At 31.1% G+C, this 24,095-nt stretch overlaps 1 protein-coding gene across 1 annotated transcript in view; it reads left to right on the plus strand.

The window, feature by feature from the left end:
* Positions 1 to 5,751: 5,751 nt before the first annotated feature.
* The window catches only part of Sox15 (Sox box protein 15), a 154,686-nt gene continuing 136,342 nt past the window's right edge, over positions 5,752 to 24,095 (plus strand). The window contains exon 1 of the mRNA XM_068768861.1: positions 5,752 to 6,104. The gene's annotated coding sequence lies outside the window, so the exon portion shown is untranslated. The remainder of the gene's footprint in view (positions 6,105 to 24,095) is intronic.

Genomic DNA, 24,095 nt, shown 5'->3' on the forward strand with positions numbered 1-24,095 from the left:
ACGTAAGAGGGGACATCTGACTTACGACTGTAGACACCAAGAGAGTTCTTAGCTTGAAAGTGTTGCCTTCAGCGTGAAATCATCTCCAAGGCTGTGTGCTTATATTCAATTAAAGTTAAAAGAAACTGTTATGGATACAGTGAGTTATTAACATAGTTTCAAAAGACTATAGGAGCTGCGAAAGATATCGATGGCCGGCAATTGTTTAAATATTCTGCTTTACAAACTATGAAGAAGAATGATAGTAAAGTCGTCCTCAATTTTAGCCATGATCAATGAAAACCGAGATTAATTATTTATACAAGAAAAAGGCACAAAAGACTTAGATGAATGAATGCCATTTGCTCATTTGCCATGAAAAAGCTTAAAAGCCTGTAAAGCTTAAAAGTGATCACTCCGAAATATGTTACATTAAGCCTTCAGCTTCAGGTAGTACAATTTATGTAGGGATAGGTAGTAAATAATATTTAATTTTAAAATAGAGCAATTAAAATTTTGAAAAAGCTTTTTCTTACAACATTTATTATCATTACGTAAATTATTTTTGCTGAAACCACTGATTTTTGGATAGCGTGTCGTGATCATTTCAGACGCAATACAACCTAATACGAAGCATGGGCCATACCCAGAAATATCTATGGGGAAATCTATAGGATACACTATATTCGCAACCACTCTTGGCAGGGTTGGCTATCGCAGTGTGGTACACAGAACACTGCTGCCCATTACTTATGTAATTAATGCACAAAGTGTGAATTACATAAGATTGTATATCGGGAATCGAACCCGAGAACTACAATCGGAGGTCCCACTCTTTTACCGCTGTGCTACCACTGCTCAAGGATATAGTTTATAATACATTAATTGATAGGAAATGAGTTATACATTCACGCGAAGCTTATACACATGTAACTAATCACCTTGTATATTCTGCTACTTAATGAACCTGAAAATATGTGTAGAAGACAGCAGTCTTAACAAAATATTCTCGGGATAGCTTGTAAGTTATTTTCCACTTTCTCGGCGACCAAAAAGACGAGAAACATATGTACACGTGGAATTTATATTTACCATGTTATTTTTGCTTATTGTTGTATGTTGAATATTCTTTTTTTACAACTTCTTGTCTAAGTAAATAGTTTCGACTGCTTTTTAATATCAACAGGAAATAAAATATGTATATAATAACACAATTTCTTTGAATTTTTTTATAGCAAATGTTTGCAAACTCTAAGCTTGTTATATGACTGTAAATAATATGAGGAATAAATTATAAGTAAAGTTCTTATTAGAGTACAACCTTAAATAATTCTAACTATGTGCATTAATAATATGGGATTGCAATTGGACGATAGACAAGCTTTTAAAGAATACAGTGATAGCCAACCCGCCTGCCAAGCGTAGCGGTTATTTTTAATCCCCAATATCTAATATAAATCTTTGGCCTAACCATGCATGGGGCGTTTATTGACTAAAACGACGAAATACAATATTCAATATTTCGTCTACCTGTACAGCATCCCGTAGACACCGGCGACGCAATCACGATGTTATCTGGGGCGTGCTATAACCGTCGAGTTTCACACTCGTCTCCACTCTCTGTATTAGTCTATAAAGCCTCTGAACTTTACATTCGATATCTTTTTTAAACCGAAAAATATTAAACAGGTCACTTAGGTTCATGTTTGAAAAAAACCTTTGTCAAATTTTGTGCTGTTTAACCGTTCGTGGTTTGTTGCAGTCCAATAGAAACAATTAATAAATAAAATTAACACTACAATTAGCATAATTGCACAATACAAGACGTATTTAATTTAGTATTTTAATTGTAATGTTTTGTGGTATATAATATTATATATTTAAAAAAAATATTAACACCTTTTTGAGTTTAGATTTACGACAAATCTTTGATAGCTAAGGATAGGATTAGGTAGGTAAATAAATGTCATCTTCACCGTTTACCTAGCAATTTTCCAACTTTTTCTCTAAGCATTCTCATGCTTAGTGAAGATATGACTAAAAAAACAACCGAAATGGTCAAGAGTTTAGCTTAGCAATTGTAGAAGCATTTCACATAAAGTATTTAATGTAATACATATGTATTTGTTTTATAATGTTTTCAGTGCTGGAAAACTGCGCTTTTTTGTCATTGTTATTAAAGGCGATAGAGCGATAAAGGCGTTCAACTAATATCTATATGCATTAGTTAAGCTCGGGGCTCTTACATTAATTGTGCCATCGGATTGTGAGGTCACTAAGATCTTTAATTATCATTATTTCAGGCAATAGACGCTCACCTCAAGAGATAGGCTTTTGCTAAAGATCAACTCAATGTCTATGACTATGTCATCGGCCCACCTTGACAGCCTGATCACGCTGTGTCTGTCATCGTCGCCGCTCGAAAACCTTCCCTATTATGACACTAAGGCCATATTCGGACATAACATAACAAATTTAGCGCTCGCACAACTCTTTAAGTTTATTTAAACAAATAATTCATATATGTTCGAATTGTAAATGTATTTACTTTTATATGAAGAGCATATTCAAAATAATACAAATTGATTATTCTATGCTATTATAGTTTAAATAAAATATAAACAAATTTTGCATTGTGTATTTACATATAATAAATACATGTGTATATATAAAATCTGTTTATCTGAATAAAGTCACACATGTCTACAGCAGTGGGGTGTTACGTAAAATTTTGTAACATAATATGAAATACACGTACGCGCTTATTATTTTGAATTTTAGAAGGATACGTGTCATCGGGGCAATTTTTTAAATTTATTCATATTAATATAGATTCAGATCATATACTTACTAAATTACACAAGTGGTCGTGTACGTTATAAGAAGCACGGGGAACTTAATTTAATAGATACCATAATGAAATTGTGCTTCCCTATAAGAGCAACCTTTGATTTAAAGCTACTAGGATTTCAAATGCGGCCTACTTTGAGATGAGTGCATATTAGGGCTTTTATTTTTTGTGGGCACTTTTAAAATATTTTAAACACCGTTGTAAAGCTATTCATATCCTAGATTTATTATTAATTAAAAATCATTTGTACTACGATAGATTTTTTTTAATACTTTTTTAAAAATTAATTTAAACTAGAATTAGCATATCGATCGTCTCTAGCTAGTTGAACCCATTTTAATATACATTTCACATATTTATATCGTCGACGCTTTTTTAAACTATAGACGGCCATTGCAAAGGATAAGCTTCTCCCAAACATATCTATGGGAGATATACCATAATCGCCACGCAGGCGAGTTGACTGTCACAGTTTGGTATCATGGTACGTCCAGGACGCTCCTGACCATCTTCTGGAAATTTGTTAGTGAATATTGGCGATCCTATATAATTAATGCACAAAGTGTGAAATACTTAAGATTGTATTGCGGGAATTGAACCTACGATTGCAGTCTCACTTCTCTACCGTTGGGCTACCATTGCTCGATTCATCATGGACATAAAATGAATAAAAAGAGTCATAAAAGAGAAGTTCCGTACAGAGTTTCTTCTTATTCCTGAATAAATATTAGTTTTATAAAATATGTATATTAATAAACAAAAAACAATGAATTTTTATATGTATGGCTAAGTACAAAACTCGACAACGACTCTACCATTCTTCTATAACATATCCAAGTAATATTTTTTAAATATTTTCTTTAAGGCTTCGAGCAGTTTCAATACAACTACCATAGTTTTTTTTATATAAATCACAGACTAAATTAAAAAAAAAACCTTTTTACTCCCGATTTCAGAAATGACTTTAGTGAAAACTAAAAATCCTAACGCTTCATGTCTTGCACCACAACCGACCAGGTCGTGACTTAGAAAGAAATTACGTGTTTAAGAGACGTTCGTTGTTAGTATATTTTTAAGTTTATTCTACTTATTTTAAGGTTTATACATTATTATTTCTAAGTTCCTTAGCGTATTGTACACAAGAGTTACTTTAAATTTATATCTTTTGTTTTTTATTTATCTCTATAAAATCTAATAAATAAATAAAGTGGTCGTTGTTGAAATACGTTATTTTTCTTTTGGGCTCAGGCCATTATATTTTGATAGTACGAATTCAATCGCAGTTATAAATAGATTCAATTAAAATGTGTTGGCTATATATGGTTGTTTTATTTTACCGGCTCTTTTTGCTGTTTAAATGGTATTTTGCAGATTCAGCAAGCCTTAACGCTTAGATTAGGGCCTCTTTTAAGGTAGCGAAGATCGGGGTCTCCAGAGGAACCGCGACGTATCGATGCAGCTCGAATAACTGCTCGTTTGAAATTGCAGTAGGCTAGAACATCCCCCATGCAGCGATGGCCGTTAGGGCTGAAAGGTACACGAATTGTGACAACAAGCCGGAATTGACTTCGTATGTAGGCCTCCTAAAAGGTGGATCAACGACTTATTTAAGGTAAGGGAAGTCATTGGAAGCGGGCAGTGCAAGACTGGTCGTCATAGCGACCTTTGGGGGCACCTGTGCCTTGCAGTTGGCGTCTATTGGCTGAAAAGAAGAAGAGGAATAATACGTATGACTAAATTATAAACTGGATACATAGATGGTTATTAACTTTTGCGAAACTGTTACATTTTATTCCCACGTACGTAATGTATAAAAAAGTTGAAAAAAAATACTCATAATGAGTGCCTCATTTCTTTTTTATTTATTATTTGTAAAAGAAGATCTATAAAAATTGTCTTACAGATATAGTAATGTTTGTACTATCCACCTACCTACAAAAATTAACCGGATTTCATCTGGGAAGATCCCAATGAAGCCACGTCTACCAATTTGGTCCATAAAGATCTAAACATTATATTGTCCTTGTCTACCGTGACACGATTGAGGGCTTTAGAAAGAGACAAAATGAATCTCACGGTTGATCGAACTTCGGCCGCTGTCCAGATGCGGATGCGCATCTCTGTACTTGAAGTTATTAATAATAAAAGTTTGTTAGTTTCAATTAAAGTTTGTTAATCATTTTTCATAATAACCGTCATGTGAAATAGTGAATTTAAATCCAGTAGTAAGATAATTTATATCAGTGCACAGTTTCATCGATTTGTAAAAAATCAGAGACAATTTTATCTTAAAAAATCTCTTATTTACTATGTTTTAAGGTCTATATTATAAAAATGTGTAAATACTGTACTTACCGTTTTTATGTTTATACTATTTAAGAGAGGATCATAAGAAATCTTCCGTGACAATAGCGTCTCTCTTTTTACCCATACCGTATGTTACGATGATAGAAAGAGTAAGTTATATTTTCCTTTGAACACCGATGATACTGAATGTGCGTGTTGAGTCAACAGGTTTTGTCAGAAATTGTAAACGTTTGGATAACTTTTAAGCTCTCGTATTAAATTATAATTAATCCATGATTAGTAATCCTTACCAGAGAGACCGCCAATTAAACGTCATTATTGTACAATATATATTACATATAAGATATACTATTGGTGATATAAGTCACATATTTATTTTTAAGAATCGTTATAAGCATGAATAACTTGATTTATAGTTGAAATATTGTTTGATGGAAAAAGGATATCTTGGTTGCGGTGATTAAAAATATTAAGTGTACATTTAATATTACTGAAGTATGTTGAAAAACTAGAAGTCTGCAGCGATGCAATACAGAAAGGTTGACGATTGCTTCATACAGCGCTGTTGGGAGTTGAGCTGCGCGTGCGCAGGCAGTCGATAGTGTTCGCTCGGCGCGAAGTCATCGCGTTCCAATTTCAAATTTTCAAATTCCGAACTTTCGAATGATTCCCCGAATGCGTTCGTAAACTCGCGCTTTTGAACATAAATATAGACTAAAGGACTAAATAAAACTCGCTGTGTTGTGTTCCGTGTGAATTTTCTTACCGTGATTTTATATAATATTGTGTTAAATAGTAAAGTTTGTGACAAGTTGCGGTTAAAGTTCACTACACGCGTTCACCTCTGTTTGTACTTGTAGTTTATTTGGCTTAAGGATTTAGGTGACCTGTACATTGGTGTTTTGTTTGTTTTTAAACAGACTATTATTTCAGTTACATTTGAAAAATCTCATCAAAAATCAAATGGGTAATTTTTTTCATTATAAATTAATATTTATTTATTCACATACATTTAAAATATCTTTAATTCATTATTACTTATACATCTGTATATTTAATCGAAAAATAAAGTAAAAAAAAGTTATTAAATCGAATACTAATCGAAATTGAATAATAAATATCGAGAAATTCAAATTGTGCGTTGAGAATCAATTTAAATTCATAGAGTGTTGAAAGTTCCTTAATTTATTAATGTTTGTCTGGGCGACTTAATAATGCCACTTGAATCGTTCGGCACATCAATAAATTTTGTTTTCAGCATATTTAACTCACGGAAAATGGATTCAACCTCTTAACCTTCATTTGAATATGTATTGAAGACATGATTCGATTGACTTAACATGAAACGAAGGTATTCGTATTTAAAATCGCGTTTATCTCTATCAAAATTTATATCAACAATTTTAAATGTTATTAGTACTTTATACTTTATTTAAAGTAACTAGAGATTAATTATTAAAGTTAAATATGTATAAGAAGACTATGCTTAGTGATTTTGAAATAAATTATGGTCGTTTCTAATAACCTTAAATTCGAGCTAATGTTGGCTCTGGGAAAATAAGTAATTTAACAATGAAAAATATGGTTAATTTTATTTCCTTTAAATTTATTTCCTAAATAAATAAGGTAATTAAGAATAATTTTATTCTTGAATATTCATTATTTTATAGTTTTTTAAATAAATATTTTTTGCCGATTATAACAGCGAGTTGGTAAGAAAATTAATTATTTCACCTTTACGGAAACAGTTTTTTTTACATACTCATTTGCAAAGATGATGATGATTATTAGTAAATAATAATCATAATTTAACTAAAAATGTTTGACATAAATAGCTTCGTAAAGCTCTGTTTACTTAAAAGTCGTTGATTTTTTTTTTAAATAAACTTTACATAATTTAAAAAATGATATATTTATAGATATAAAAAGTCAGGATCTAAAATTGGAAAAATGTTTAATTTCCAAAAATTATGAAAACCAATTTTTACTAATCTCTATTTTTTATTTTCACGCTACGCAAAAGAGTATTAAAATATTTTCTTTCGATAATAGCGTAGTGTTCTTATGGCTTTAATTCTATCTTCTATTAAGGAACAAATTTCTTTATATTATTCAAAAATACTCGAGAGGGTTCGCTACTCTAGTGCGATGAATATTTTTTACAAGAAATAAAATAAAATACGTCTCTATATATAATAGAGACGTAACAAAAAAATATCATGTTTTTAATTCTAATATTAATATTAGGTAGGCTATATTACTTGCTAAGTATATCCTCAATTTTTTGAATATAAACCCGATATAGTTAATATTATAAACATATATCTTTAATTGATTAAGTTTTAGTTAATATTTTTAAAACAATTTATTTTTGCAATAATCTAACAACGAAAAGAATTTTTTTTAACGCTCTTTCTATCATGAAAACGTCGTAGACACTACTACTAGTATATAAGAGTTTACTTTTCGATTCATTTGGCTATGCATGTGGCTGAACATTTAAAATATCAAGGAAGCTATTCGTCTATACATGCCACGGCAGGAAATATAGCTCACTGCACATTGATATCTTTGTAGAGACAGACTCGAAATGTTTTCAAATAATTTCTTTTCGTACATATGTAACTTATAATATTAAAATCCCTTTATTGGGTATGCATTTAAAAGGTAGGTTTACAGACATACTCTCTTACGTATATTCACGATTAATAATATATAGCGTTGTTAATAGTCTTTTTAACTTTTGGAACAAAGGTCTTTTAAAGAGAGTCTTTTTCGCGTTTAGCTTAACATCATATTTTCAATGCCGTGTTTAGTCAAAATATATTTTTACTTTGTATAAACAGCGTTGGGTCCGATCGTGCGTTCGCCGCACGATGGAACCCACTGACTACAATGTTTGTCACAGTCCTTGACTATAGACCAGGGAATATACATATTTTTTGATGGTTTTATATAGGTATTAGTTAATTGCGGTTTAATATAATAATTTTACGACATATCTTTAATTGGAGAAACAAGCAACAAAGTTCTATTCCATTGCAAAGTTTTTTTTTGAATTATAGTTATAACTATTACACTTTTAGCTAGACTTGAATATCTTTATATTTATCATCATTATCTCAGCCGTAAGGCGTCCACTGCTGGGCATAGGAATCTCCCATAGATTTCCAATAAGACCGGTTGAAAGCGGCTTAGGTCCACCGTTTTCCGACAATCTTAACTTCTATTATAACTTATTAAATTTTATTTACTTTATGTTCTACTTATTTAATTATTATTCGTTAAAAATATTGCAATAGTTAAATTTCATTTCAATTAATTTCTAATTAATGACTTTGTGAAAGCATTTGTTTTTATATTTAGTCCTATGCGCAACGCAATTCATGAGTTAGTTGTATAAATTAATTTGGGTTTAAATGAAAAACAAAAAAGATTTTATTCTGTTTAGATGTCTGTAGTGATTAATTGAATGCCGTCCGATATCGGTGAATCTATGAAATCATTATACGTGTTATTGTATACAAGTGTAAAAGCTTATTTTGTGTTAATTAATTTATAGCACATTCTTTTCAACATTATTTATATTTTAGATAATAAATAACTTAATTATACTCCTAACATAATAAGAAAAAGCATTTTAAAAATTCGGATAACTAAATGTTAAGATTAAGTATTGTTTTTCTAATACATACGGAATGTGTTTATATTAAAAAAAAATACAGTAATAATAGTGGAATTATTTTATATACCTTCTCGGTGAACTTTACAAGCGCGTATGAATTAAAGGTTTTCAATCTTTTTATAAGTGTAAGTTTTTAGCTAATTAAGTAATATATATGACGTCGTCGTTTCAGCTAATAAACGTCCACGGCAAAACATATGTTTTTACTAAAGATATATATGGGAGAATATACCATAATCCCGACGCATGGCTGGCGTGTTGCCGATTGTATATGAAGAAACTTCTTTATAATCATTGACAAACCTAAGTAATTAATGCACAAATTGTGATTTATGTAAAACTGTGTCTCGGCCATCGAACCCGCGATCAATGATCACAAGTCTCAGTCCTCTACCGCTGGGCTACCATTGCTATAGATATTTATAAATTTTAAACCATTTTCATACTTAAAAATATATATAAGAGTATATAATGGATGATGAACCACAATGCATTTTAAAGAGTCACATCGTTAAGGAGTAATCGATGAAACGTAAAATCTTTTTTGAATATTCTTTCTGGTGATAAATTACATTTAACTACGGCTCTGAAAGGTTATTTTCTTATGGATCATTATTTTCCTCGATAATTTTTCTTTTTGTCACCGATTTGATTAGCATTTAGTAAATAATACCAAGTATTTTCCCCGCCCTTATCTGACATAAAAAGTCGATATTGATTATTAAAATAATTAACGTATTAATTTCATTAAATTAACTTGACTAAGCATTGTTAAGTATTAAATGATAAACTATATAATAGCTAAGTAGATAAAAAAAAATACTTGCAGATCAAGGATTCAATTCTTATTGAACCCTAGAGTGAATTACCACATAGCCAAATTAGAAAATCAATCAAAAACAACAGTATTTATCATTTATTATCATTACTTTTTAATAGTAATAACTTTAATATAATTTAGTAATGAGGCTTGCCCCATAACGTGTGGAACAGATGACTGCTGGGGCCCAAATGTTCTGGCGTAGATTCACACTGTCCATAGAGCGCAGCGTTACAGACAAGCCGCTTCTAATCAATCCGTTTGGAAATCTATCTGAGAGGCCCATGTTCAGAAGTGGACGCCCTATTGCTTGAATGGTGAAGATGATATATGATGATGTTAATAAAACTACTTCGAGTAACTGAGTAAGGAAAGTCTAAAAAGATATGGCGACAGATATATGCATATTTTGTTCTGAATACTTCGTATTGTTTAGGTAGTTCTATGATTAAAACAAAAATAATTCTAAAAATACGCAACAACACTATGTCCTTGCAAATTGAACACGGCAAACATAAGCAAGATCTACGCGATTAAGGTGGTACAGAAACATAAGTTCTTAAACATAACGTAAAATGTAATTTGGACTTTTTCGCCTTAATCGCAATTTTACAAGAATAATGGCGATTTTATTTAATATTCATATTTTACTCTCCGATGGATTTAGGAACGAGTAAGCGAAGGTCCTCATCTAAACTCTAGGCGACATCTGAATGTTCAGCCATTCACTTTACCCTAAACAGCAAGTTCAACGCTACAGAGCGTTATCTTTATTTAGCATAGCGTAATCAAAGCATTTTAAAATTAAACAGGAAGCAATAGTCGATTGGCGTTTTTAGATGTTAAGTTTCTGGAAAATGGAGACAGTTTCTATGTCCATAGTATTCGCAATAATATTCTCCAGCACCACATTTACACAATTTATTATAACAAAATTACAAAAAAAATATCAAGGCGCTTTCGTTCTCTTTTATTGTCCACGATATAAAGCATGGAGAAAACACTGAAGATTTTACAAGTCTGTTATTTTCGTAATATTACAATGTCTCTATTTGGTGCAGTATCAAAATAAAAATTTAACATAAGCCACAGATGGTATGCAAATCGCTTCCTACGGGTTCAGTTGGAAATTTATAGGTTACCCCTATGTCCAGCAGTGGGCGACCTATGACTGAATTGATAATGATGGTTAGGTATTAAGAAAGTCAGAACAAAGTTGAGCGAGAGCATACATTTCTGCCAAGCAATATACGGTATGTTTCAAGTTGAAATACATTAAAAGTAAAAATGTAAAATTACTGTTGTAATAAAATAATTTATCTATTTCTTCAATCAGCAGGGTGCAAATTTTGCTAGTGAAAATACTTATCGACATTTAGTACATAAAAATTTTGTATAGAAAAAGCTCATAATTCACTTGTTGAAATGGTATATTTTAAATTGACGAAATTTTCTTTTTTTTTTTTTAAATAATGCTTACAATGTATTTTGTTAATCTCAGACCGAGCTAAGTCTTGCAATATGGTATGGGTTAATGTTAAGAAAACTATCTTTAGCAAAAATGTGTTACTCTAATAGACGGAATAATTCAATATATCAACTCAAAAAGTAATTTGTTCTGTACTTCACAGGGCACAACTCTAGGCTTCCGAGTTCTTCCGAGTTTCGAACTTACTACCTATAAAAAAGTTCAAGCTAAGCGCTACTGCGCCCTACTTCCTCTAATCTGTTGCAAAAGTCAGGCAGTCCTGTCAAAAATAATCAAATTAGCGATGGTTTGTTACTTATCAAAAACAAAATAACCCACGGATAAAGAGCTAGTATCTCATCAGAAATATTTACTAATTATTTCAGATACTCAGTCTTGATATGTGTTACGATTTGAACAGAAACCTGAAGTACTAAAGGATTTTCTTTCCGCCGAAAAGAGTCAATTAAGAATCTTACGCAATTCCACTCGCTTTGAAAGGGCGTTCATAAAAAATGTATATTTTCAAACTACAGCTCTATTGCTTATATGCGTGTATATAAAACTTGCCTAGAAAAGTTTCTTGACGTGTTATAAATGACGATTTATATATTATAAAAAGTGTCCAATTTAATGTTATACTGATCCATCGTGAATTCTTGTCAGACTAATAATTTTCTTAAAAAAAAACGAATTTGCTATGTTAATTTCTGAAAAAAGTATAACTGGAAGACGCTGTAGGTAAGTGGTGAAAGAGTGGGTCTTGACATATCTGGCGAAACGATATCACGGGTTCGTTTTCAGGACAAAGAAGAGAAACAAGTATTTATTTAACCGAAAATTCAAATACATGTACTCCACAGATCTGCATTAGATCTAACATAGCTAAAATAGATTAATATTATAATTAAAGTCTGCACCGAACAGTTATTTGCGTTAATTTGGCTATCACAGATGAAATAAAATAAGTTTTTTTTTAAAGTAAGTTTAATTTTATAAACGTTGACAACGTACCATGCCTATTAGTGATCATTGGAACTTTTTATAGGCCTAAAGTAACAATATAAAGAAATTAAATTAAAATTAATCACGTATATAATCAACTACCTACCAGTTACTGGCGACAAAATTTACAACTCGATAAGAAATTTACTTTGCTAAAGATAGTTACGTGATTCGCAATAGATTTGTGCGCACTAATTTGTATGGAAAAAGATTAGATTTTTTATTTTACCAGGAAGGAAACTGTAAGTTCGTTTAAACATGGGTTCAAATTGAAGTAAATAACTGCAACCAGTAAATGCTAGTCATATCGCGTTGATTAGTTCGAGCTTAGTATGAGTTTACAAGCATTTGCTAATATGACGGAGAATAGTTTCAGTACATTTGTTAGTATATTACGTCATTTATTACAAACTAGCTGCAATTCGCCGTTTTACAAACTTAATGATTATTCCTTCAACCCTCTTTCAAGTTGAATTTCGTAAGATCTTAACGGACCTTTATTTACGCTTAAATAATATTTCTCCTAAATTTCCAGTATCTAAGCCTTATTATTCGGTTAGATATCGTAATGAATCAATATATATTATAGATGAAAAACTCATATATATAAATAGATTTGCCTTTACATACAAATGCATCTTCAGCGACTTTTATGTTTATGTCACTATCTATAACTTATCTCATCGGTTAGTGATAACAACCTAAGGATGCTGTCATTTGCATTGTATGAGCTGGTCTTGCTTTTATAGTGTACGTTTGAACTGATTTTTATTTAATCTGTTATTTTGCATATTATTGCATTGACACCTATAATCTTACAATTTTTGATGTCCCCTACAATCATCTGTCGTTTCCAATTAATTACAGAAGGTAATAATAGCGTTACAAATCCCATTGCGAATATGGTATATAAATTCAAATTAAGAATCTAGATTTTTATTGCCCAAAAATAGCTATAAATGTCAATGTGACATCGATTTCCTTAGAAAACTTTATTTTAATAACACGTTATAAAATAATAGTTGTTGTTTCTAGAAAATACACAAATAGCTTTGAGATTCAAAGCGTCATTGTGTAATTACGACATACACATAAATATTTTTAAATAATAGCAATTGTTTTGAATTTAGAAATATGACGATATGACGTATGTCAATGCTATGCAAGTTTGTAAATATTTTATTTTAATCGATGGTAATTATAACTGATTCTATTTTCATGAAGTACAGAAGGTTAGATAATAAGAAATATGTTAGCAGGTTTTGGGAATCACACGGTTACGTCCAATATATTTAGTTAAATTTTATAAAACCTGTGTTCCATGATAGAATTTTACATAAACTTGAATCAATACTTTATCTTTTGTATGTATGAATAAATAATTTTGATTTTATAATGTTAAAATATACAAGATATGTTATCTGTTTCCCTGATTGTGTATTTGGACGAAACAAATATTCCCGAAGCTGTTAAAATTAAAAAAAAGTTGGTTTAACAATATTTGATCTGTGCAAATAATAATGCACAATTTTTTTTGTTTATTCATTAGTCTACGATTTATATATAGTACATGCGTTAAAATTTTTAAAATTAAAAATTAAAAATTCATTACAATTGTTAAATAAAGAAATTAATGTAGACTTATATGAGATTTAAATGAATTTAAATATAATTAGAAGGAGTATCTAATAGTGTATACTATTATAAAAATATGTACAAAATAAATTAAAAACTAAATGAATATTCACATACAATAGATGACTTTAATGCTAGAAACGATTACTTTTAAGACAAATTTAAAATGGACGTGGTTTTAGCAAACACTTAATCTGGTGGATCTATGTATATTTACATATATTCACACGTAAATTTATACGCGTATAAATGTTTTTCCAAAAACATAAAATAAAATGTAGTTTTAGCGGTGACAGTCCAGTGGTAGAGACTAAGACTTGTGATCGTAGGTCTCTAGTTCGATTCCCGGAATATAATGTTATATAATTCACACTTTATAAATTAATTATACAGAATTGTCACTGTTTATAAACAAGTTTCTAGAAGAAGGGCAGGAGTGTCCTTTGCGTATCATAATACTTGTTACTTTAGACGAAAGTCGACAGATTTTTAAAGTTTCAACTGTCTTTAACACTAGACTGTCCAAGTAAATAATGTTAACCATTAAATTTCAATAAGAAAAATTATTTTACATAAATTGACATAATTTTGATTTTTCAAAGTTTGGCATTTTTCCTATTATTATTATTATTTTTTTAACAATTTATCATATGAATGTAAATAATATATAAAATAAAAATAGTGTTAAATACACCAGCAGGGGTGTTCATGATCCGTAAAAAGTATTGATTTAATTAAAACGATTGTCACAGGTCGATAGGTTATAGATATAAAAGTTTTTACGAGGTGTAAGTATAGCTAGTTTGTTGTTAATTGATGCATGTTACACCCTATCTATATTACCATTGGTTTCAGATATAGTAGAATAAGTTAATATTAGTATAGTAAGAAAAAGCGTTTTACAAATTTGTATTACTACATATTAAAGCTAATTACTGTTTACTATCTGCTCCTGAAGACTGTTCTACCAGAAGGCCTATCGTATTTCAATAGAAAAAAAAGTATTGTTACGTATCTCGGAATCATCATTTTATACATAGTTACCGGTAATATGTATAAAATCTTTAAAGTAGTATATGTATAGCTCATTGACCACCAATGGATGTATGTTACACCCTATCCAAAAACCAATAGTTTTAGAGATTATGGATCACGTAATGATGACACAGTAAGTAAAAGCGTTTGTCGAAATTTGGATTACTACATATTAAAATTAAATAATGTTTACTATCTGTTCCAGTAGACTTTATACTACCAGAAGATATTGGCGTATCGCATTCCAAGAGAAAAAAAAAATTATAGTACAGAGTGATAATTTTATACACGGTGATAGATAGAATTTTTTAAAGCTTTTAATAAACAAATGAACTACAATTACACGTTTAAAGCCTTGTCATCTATATATTATTGTCATTTATACTTAAGTATTTACATATATCGATTTAATGCATGATTATCCGATCAGTTGTAAAATAGAGGTGATATTATAATATATGTTTTTACAGGTCGATTCAACATATTCTTGATATCAAGACATCTTCCTTTTCATTAAAATGTTGCAGTTAACATAACCGATATAGTAACATCAAATCATAACACTTAGTTGTAAGTTTAGCAACACACATTGAGCGGGTATCCCACGACGCGGATGTTTTTTAATGAACGCTTCGCAATAACCAAAACATTCGAATGTTTTTATTACTGCCCACCTCTGAGGGTTGTATTTTTAAATAAATGACCACTTAGTGTCCGTTTCACACCTGCCGAATAGCGAGCGGGTTAAGATTGTCTAAACTTACCACAGAGTTGGTAATAACGACTTTTATCAATTAGAAAAATTAGTTTATTCTGATGATCTTCGGTTATATTCGGTAGTTTGGCTACTTCTACTAAAATACCCTCGGTGGTAGTCCTCGGTACCTTTTAAAAAAATTACCGGATTTCCTATGACACTTGCTGGTGTGTCAAAACACATCTCGGGGGAAAACTGAGCCTCTCTTGGAATCCTTGGATGTACTGCAGAAAGACGAGACAATTTCGAGTTGCTACCTCGAGTTCGCATCGAACGGTCAATGAATGCCTCTACCCTTAACGTCCGCAAACCCGATGTTCATTTAGCTGCCCCTTACGATAGACAGGGTATACCTTATTCTTATGAACCCAGGCTAAAGGTAAATAATATTGCTACCTACTAACATATATATAGTTTTGAAAAACGGTTTATTTAAAAAAAAACATACTATAGATGATATTTAATGATACACCGAAATATGTAAAGAAAATGTATTTCTTATCGTAGAATTTACTGTAAACCTATATAGAAATATAATTTATACTTTGATATTAAAACTCGTTACATTCAGCTTATAAGTATGAGGTCTTGTTCTATGTAAATTATTTTTCTTGTTTTAGGAGACCGCGCTCTTCCGTTAAGTTTTAAGTTAGTTTGGAGATTCGTAGACGAACTTAAGTATCCGACATAGATCAGCGAATCTAAAAGTTAAAGTGGAAGTTAGCGGGCCACATAGCGTGTAGAACAGATTGTGCAGGGAATTTAATGATCTGTAAAGGTGACCACAGACCAGCAAGCTCAACGTGGGACGTCTATAGGCTGTTTTCATAAGGTGTTATTTGAAATCTATGGGAAGGCTTATGTCCAGGCCTATGTGCGGGCTTACGGCGGAAATGATTAATAGTGATGAGTTAATTATCAATGGAGAGTCAACTCGTGAAGTTATATTGAATTATTGTTATGTTATACCTTGTTTATTGAATTGTTTACATGATAATACTAGCATTAGTGGCCCAGCGGTAAGGACTGAAACTAGTGATTATAGGTTGCGGATTCGACTTCTGGGATACAATATTATATAATACACACTTTGTGCATTAATTATAAAGGATTACCATTGCTCATGAACAAGTTATTAGAGGGTGGGCAGCAGCGTCCGCTGCGTAACATGATACCACATTGCAATTGTCAACCCGCCTGTCAAGTGTGGAAATTCTTGTATATCCACCATAGATATATTTGAGGGAGCCCTATGCCTTGCAGTAGGCTTTTAGAGACTGAAATGAGGAATTATGATAAACCTATTTTTGAATGATCTTAACATAAGTAGATTTGACGTAGATTTGCAGGGTGACAATATTTTTCTTCTACTTTTGGTGTTTTAAAAAAAAAGTTTTATGTTTCATTAATACGATGTATAATAAAAATACTTTTGTATGGCCACAAGTTTATATGTGCTCTGTGCTTAATCTGAACGGTATGGATAACATAAATTTTAATGATCTTTTCTACGCCCGTTCTGTTTTGAAGAGTTTTTTATAACACCTTCCCAGGATAACTGCAGGATATGACAGATTGCGTCAGAAAAATATTATTATGTTGCAGAATGTTTTTTTGTTATTACGTGTCGTTGTATTATAAATAACAATAATAATTAACTAAATTGAATTACACTATATATATTAGGAGAGTTTGTGAAAACATAGAGAAGTATACCAATACTCATGTATAAGATACTATTACTATCTCTACTCTCTCGTATAGACGTATATGTATATATAAAATTTTTCCACATAAAATAAATAAATATTAGTCGCTGTTATATTTCTCGGCTTCTATAGCTATTAATCGTAAGAATCGTCGAACCATGAATTCCAGAAGGCGCGAGGCAAAAAAAATCGAAAGGTTTACGTATTTAATTTATCCATATAGTCATTTATACGCCACACCTCATAGATATAATACGAGAGGTCATTCACCACACGGAATATCACACTGAATATCAAGAAGGGAAAAGTACAGTAATATTATGTGTTATACGTATGTTATGACATTCATTTATTCATATTATAACACATTTTTTTATATTATTTATAATGTTCACTTGTGTATAATAAGAGAAGAATACCAGAAGTGCTCAATTTGATGGAAACTCCTTATTGTGGCATTCTTACCAAAAAGATATGAGGGTTCCAAACGCGGTCCTATCTAAGAAGAGCCCACAACAAACTCAGACGGTGTTTTTTGGTTCACTAGTTAGAGCACTTAATTCATAAACCATATCATCACTAAAAATCCTTAATACTGTAATAGGATTTTTCTACGATATGTTGTATAATAATTTTTTATATTTATAAATTGTTGATTCTGAGAAATTACGTACAGATAATATTATTGCAAAACTCCTGCACAGTTGCCCACTAAAGGATGCCTACTAAGTTTACTATACTTTCCTTTATATACATACGAGTACTACATACTATGTAAACTTTTATGTAGGTACAACCTAATCTTCTTATTAAAATCCATATAATATGTATTTTAAGGAAGAAGTTGTTATGAACTATCCTTCATGAATGTTGAAAAAAATTGCGCGGTAGCCTAAATAAAGAACACTAGTTTCTCATCCGCAGACGGAGACCTGGACTTAAGCAGAGGTATACCACAGCTACAAATAACGTCTATAACAGATGGCCACGTATGTGGCGTGCGAGATAATACTGGTCGCGTTTTTATATATAACGACTGGAGGGCTTCATCTCTGTTCTAATACGTTGGGTCACAAAACCACCGTCGTTGAAAATTGGTAGTGTCAAAGATGACCGTAAGGTTTTACCCAGTATAATTATGACATAACCCTTTCGTTGTTCCCGCAACGGATGGATACAGTGTGAGGTTTCCTCTCGAGTAAAAAAAAGGTTAAACAAACTGTGTGTTAAAATTTTATAATAAACATACTATATACATCATTAATTACTTAGTGTTTCCAGACTTTTTTTTTAACTAAAACAACATGATATTAACATTAATAAAATATTGTGAAGAAATACTAGAATCTGATTAATCGTGTGTGTATTATCAAAACAGAGAACATCGCGAATTAATTTTGTGGAAGATTACACTTAATAATGTATCAAGTATTCTAACTAAACAAACTTTTGTGCATTTGTAATCATAATATTATTATTTATCATTGCAATGTTTCGATATAGATAATCGATACTCAGACAGCGCGTCCTTCGATTAATAAAAAGGCTTTGTCATTGTTACGACTACCTCGTTTTACAGTCTTCGTTCGCGTGATGTTATTGGGCAACTAAGCTTCAGCCTTACGCAACATTTACTAATACAGAAAACATTTAGGCGATAGCTGTCATAATCCTATGTTAGTGGTGTTGCCAGATTCTGTTATCGCAAAAGGATGAGGTTATTTTAATTTCTTCTTTTAGCACATCTATCTATTTAACAAACTTACAATTATTTTTTTCTTCAGAAAATATTCTTTAGTATCTTTTTTGTTACAATGATTTTAATAGAAAATATAATTAAAGTGTAATCAATCATAACTATGGTTTTTACCACTTGACTGTGACGAGAATTGGAATATTTTGCCCGTAAGGCATTGAGAAGCTGCGTTTTGTGTAGCTTGCCTTCTACTACTTCAAATAGTCAATACAATATGTCAATATACTATGTGGGGTACTTTCATTTGTCTTCAGGTCTATTAGATTCTAATTCGATCTCATAGAGAAATCCCGAGCACAGCCTTTGGCTCGTAGAGCTTGCGAATGAGACTCGAAATCAGAGACTATATTTCAGTGTCGTACGTTATCATTGTTACACACATATCAGTTACCATTTACCATATTATATATTTATAACGTAAATATAATTAATTTTTTTTATTACTGTTATAATATTCTACTCCCTTCATTCTCGTTGGGAACAGAATTCTTCTCATATTAAAAAATAGAATTTTGATCTGAGGTCGAGTGAGCGTGAAGTCAGCGAGCAATCAACACAGGTTCATGACGAAAAAATATATAGAATACGTAATTTTTGTTAACTTGACACGTGCAATTGGAAAACTATAAATTATACATTAAAGAATCTATTACCGCTAGCAAGAATTAAATTAATCCAAATAATTACGTATATTTCAATCAATTTTACAAAATTCTTTAAAGTTTCCTTATTTCTAGAATCGTTTTGCGTCTTTCGTTTTGTTATTAGTAAATATTTAGAGTACACAGTTTTATACAAGTATATATCGTTTAGTTGCCTAATAAATAATTGATTAGATTCACTCATGCGAATATTTTCTGGCATAAAATAAAAAAAATAGAAATTTAAAAACATAATTTTATAATTGTTTAGCAGTAAGATTCTTTTACGTACAACGACATTTTTCAATGAAATTATAAGCAGTTTACCGCAACTGTATTTCGTGTGGTCAGTGAAGGAAACCAATGATCCATTTATTCATAAAGAGCGTGGCCGACGAACGACGATCATGGTCCGTAATATCTTATCCGGATCTTGTTTTTATTGTAAAAGGCTGTGGGGTTTGGAGATCACTAAATATTCCTTGTGCATTATATAAAAAGTATTATAAACGACATCAGAGTTCTACTTAATAAATTGAACAAAATCATTTTAAAAATATTTACGAATATTTTATTCAACCGCTCTAAAAATTGTATGTTCGAAACGATAGAAAGTTATTACCAATTTATCATCATCATTTTAGGCGAAGAGCGTCCACGGTTGGAAGTGTGACCATCGTCTGTTCACCTTGGAGATTGGACGCCCTACTCTTGCCAGTCTGTGGTCTCTACTCCTGAACTTTAAGGCATCAGCGGCCATCTGTTCTACGCTATAAGATCTGACCACTGTCACTTCAACTAACCAACCAGCTCCTATGTCGGCTACTTCTCATTATTGATTCTATTTCGAAGACAATTTCAAGAAATAGAAGTCTCCGTGGTTCTTTGAGAGTCTGTGAGCTTGCCAATGAGGCGCGAAGGTAAAGACCACTTTTTAATGCTGTTTGACAGTTAACACACCCAACAATTATATAAAAAGGATTTGTTGTTACTTTTATAAGGACTTCTTTCTACGTCCATTTTCCAAAATTTGATTCAAGTGACGTTCGCAAATATAAGTTTTCTGTAGATTTCTAACAGGTAAATATAGTTAGCTATAAATGTTAAATGTTAGAATCCTTTACCATTATCATGTCAACCAATAGACGACCAGTGCAAGGCAGAAGCTTCTAAGACATTCTATATACAAAATATTTTGAAAATGTTGTCACTCTTAGAACACAGTATAGTCAACAGTATACAATGTCCTGGATTCCAAAGCTGATATCGTAAAGCTTCGAATGTGTGCCTAGATTCGTGAGTTTAATTTTGTATTTTAACGATTAGAAAATATTATATTTATACGTACGTAATGTATCCATTTATAATAAACAACTTACGCGTGCTAGTAAATCAAGTTTCGCGGTCTGTTAATATATTATTTATTCAATAGCATTAGGTACTTGCCATATTCTTTTGAGTGTACTTATATGCCGACTGTACCTAACTTCAAAGCACCTCATTTAACGTTAACGGACACGTTTCCGTGACGTCACTATGATCGTAAAACAAGATTTATAGTAATAGTAAAGTTAATGAATTATTGGGCGGTTTTCCTGCAAGTTTTATGGTTGACTGTGGTTTGAAAATTATAGATTTCACGTGGATATTGCGAAGGGTATGCACTTGTGCTATTTTTGTGAGACGTTTGATTATTAACGTTTATTTCTAACTTAGATTCGTGGTTGGGATGCTATACACATAATATAATCCTACTAAGTTTAAGAATAGAATTTATTTTTACATTCATAATGAAAACTAACTAAAGTATTACGATATATAAACGTTGTTATATATTCTACAAAAACGTTCACCCGCACTTCTTTCTTATCCCGTTATTTATATTGATTTTAATTAAAGTTTGCAATATTAATAATTCAATACTTAATATTATAGCATAGAGAAAAAAAATATTGATAGACCAGGTTGTGTGCTGTTTTCAAATATATATTTTTATGTTTAAAATATATATTTATATGTGTGTGTGAGGAAGTGTTTATAAGGGTCCTTCTTAATGTTTTTCGTGAAAGTCTAAAAAATATGTATTCGCGAAAATGTAATGGTAATTATTTTACCAATGCCCGTTCAGGGTAGATGTTCATATAACGCTGCTTGTTCCATGGTGAAAATTATAATGTGGTAAGCATTAGTCCTCTGCCCTATTAGGAGTTAAGAATGTGACGACGGCTACTCTAAAATTTATTTTTGAGTAGACTTTCTGTATACCTATAACAAATTAAAGAAATAAAACAAAGATTCACTCTACATTATGGTGTTATTTACAATTTTTTCCATATTCTACGACCTGGTCCGGAATGTTGATTCTATGGAGAAAATATTTCACCGCTGGTTTTATGTCTTCTAGCATGCACCATTGTAGATATCGTCATCGTAGAACTACAGGCTACATAAGTCAAATGCTTTACCTATAAACAATAAAAACTTGTTTTGGCTTCATAAATACTTATATAACATGGATTTTATTATTACTTTTTTATGTATTATTATATTGGAAAAATACACAGTAAAATATACAGTTCACACCTATTACACAGTTTTAAAGTTGTAGAACATGTCTCCTAATTTGCTGTATATCACATGTATTTTTTACACGATTATTTTTGCACGTTTTCTGAGGAACGTACCTGCCGTGTAAAAAAAGAGTTGGGTGAACTATGGTGTATATTAGCTTCTTCACGTTAACTCTTATTTTAAACGATACTTTATTTTTTGTGAGGAATTAGTGGCGCGCTTGTAACAGTGTGCGGGCGCGGCGACGCGTCGTGCTGCCGCCAACATTGACAGCTGTCAATCAGATTCAATATGGCCGCCGAGCCGGTTCCCGCCGTTCCAACGGGCCTCCGTATCTCAGATCTGATGAAGTTCGAGACCACTAACTGATATGCTAGATTAGAAAGAATTAAATCATAACATGTTTTTGAGAATAACTCGACGAGCTAAAATATCCTATTAATTGATTATAGTTATAACTAAAAAGGTTTGGTTCACGCTAATTAATTTTTAAGGTTTAGAAACATTAGTTATAATTATGAAATCTAGGAAATACATTGAATTTGTGTTACTGTAGTTGGTTTGACTAGTAGAGAATGCTTAAAGGTATTGAGTCCGTTAATACACAAATTGTAAATAGGGTAAATAAATATAGCTGCCATGGATTTTACTAGTAGATTTCCCCAAATCCTATATCTTATTTATTATTATATAGAGTAATTAATGTTAAAGAGCTCAATTTATAGCACATTTGTCAGCAAATAACATTAAAGATTTTACATCTATTTCCAATATACATCATGTATAAAGTGAACGCTGTGAAATAAGTTACGTTAACTTATTATTTCCATTGGAATGCGAATGGCCAACGATTTCAGGCAGTACAAATCTCCGGAGACATATAGTTAACAGTTATTAATTTTAATCGAATTTTGAAAATGATTTTTTTTTACTTCTATCCTATTTATTATTTTTGAAGCTATAGATTTTTAGATAGAGTTTACCAAATAATCATTTACAGAAAATTGCGCTATACATTAAATCCTTTTAAACTTTTACATCTATAACTAGTCACGGTGTATTATAATATATTATTATACGTGTTTTATCTGTGAAATTGTAAAGACCCTGGTAGTAATGGCTAAATACAGACAGTGTGACACTTCCTAATTTTTTATAAGTTTCATGTTCAATCATAAATTACTTAATTAAAATGTGTTCAATGTATAACTATCTGTTTTGGGCATGAACTCCTTATTCGTAACGATTTTCGTCTGTGCTTCAATCAGGGTCTGCTTTTCCTCAAAAGGCCGTGTCTTTCTCTCGAGGTATGACAGCTGTGTCATTTTAAAAATATTAAAGTTTTTGCCGTTCGGAAAAAATGAAATACAAAAATCTTATTCGTTATTGCGTAGCGGTTAAACTTGATGTTATAATATTGATACGAAATATTTCAAGGCAAATACAAATACACACTTTTGTTCAAGTAGAAAAGTTAATTAATAAAATTGGAATATATATTTGTACATTTTGACGAATCATTGCCAATTATAGAGTACCCTGTATAAACAGGGCAAGCTATAGCTATAGCTATTTAAGCTATATATATAAAAATAGCATAGCTTTTTACCACAATTTTTTGTTACATAAGCCTCATCATATGTAACATGATTTTGAGGTGATATACCAACTAATATAGATTATTACTTTTAGTTTTACACGTATTGTATATGGCTCGATGACTTTAAATGAAAATTGTAAATACGCGGAGCACTCTTTTTTGTAAAGAGTAGCAATAATAAAGTAGAACGTTTTTCATGGATTCAAAAGTGGTATATTTTTCCAATAATTAAATGTAGTGCTGATTAATGTCCTGTAACTTAGGCGCCCGCACATT

The sequence above is a fragment of the Battus philenor genome, unplaced genomic scaffold (assembly GCF_028537555.1).
Source record: "Battus philenor isolate CCGP_79_NKW_IND1 unplaced genomic scaffold, ilBatPhil1.0.hap1 SCAF_27, whole genome shotgun sequence".
In the NCBI taxonomy this organism is placed as follows: Eukaryota; Metazoa; Arthropoda; class Insecta; order Lepidoptera; family Papilionidae; genus Battus; species Battus philenor.